Source organism: Nanorana parkeri, unplaced genomic scaffold (genome assembly GCF_000935625.1).
Source record: "Nanorana parkeri isolate BGI_ZX_2015 unplaced genomic scaffold, ASM93562v1 scaffold576, whole genome shotgun sequence".
NCBI lineage: Eukaryota > Metazoa > Chordata > Amphibia > Anura > Dicroglossidae > Nanorana > Nanorana parkeri.
In genome coordinates, this window is record NW_017306844.1 from 264,762 (window position 1) to 265,327 (window position 566).

Below are 566 nucleotides of genomic sequence, written 5' to 3' on the forward strand. Positions count from 1 at the left end.
GGGATTTATCAACACTGGAGGAGACAAAATCTGGAGCACATTTGCACTGCAGCCAATCAGCTTCTCTTTTATTTTCAAATCTTACCTGAGCAAACTGAAGAGAGGTGCTGATTGGTTTTCATAAACTCCCCTCAACGTATTTAATTCATGTTATTAGTTTCCTTTGTGTAGACATCCAAAAGCCCTGAGACTGCTTCTGGGTGCCGCCATCTTGGATGTGATGTCAGCAACCCCCCGCGAGAGAAGGATGATGACACAGAGGAGAGGAGGAGGATGACACAGAGGAGAGAAGGATGATGACACAGAGGACAGAAGGATGATGACACAGAGGAGGGTGATAACACTGAAAAGAGAAGGGTGATGATACAGAGGACAGAAGGAAGATGGCATGGAGGAGAGGAGGATGATGACACAGAGGAGAGAAGGATGATGACGCAGAGGAGAGAAGGATGATGACGCAGAGGAGAGAAGGATGATGACGCAGAGGAGAGAAGGATGATGGCACCGAGGAGAGAAGGATGATGACACAGAGGAGAGGATGATGACACAGAGGAGAGAAGGATGAT

General features: G+C 47.5%; 1 protein-coding gene across 1 annotated transcript in view; it reads right to left on the minus strand.

The window, feature by feature from the left end:
* PIK3C2G (phosphatidylinositol-4-phosphate 3-kinase catalytic subunit type 2 gamma) overlaps positions 1–566 on the minus strand; it is a 52,617-nt gene that overhangs the window by 32,967 nt on the left and 19,084 nt on the right. The gene's annotated exons all lie outside the window — the stretch shown is intronic.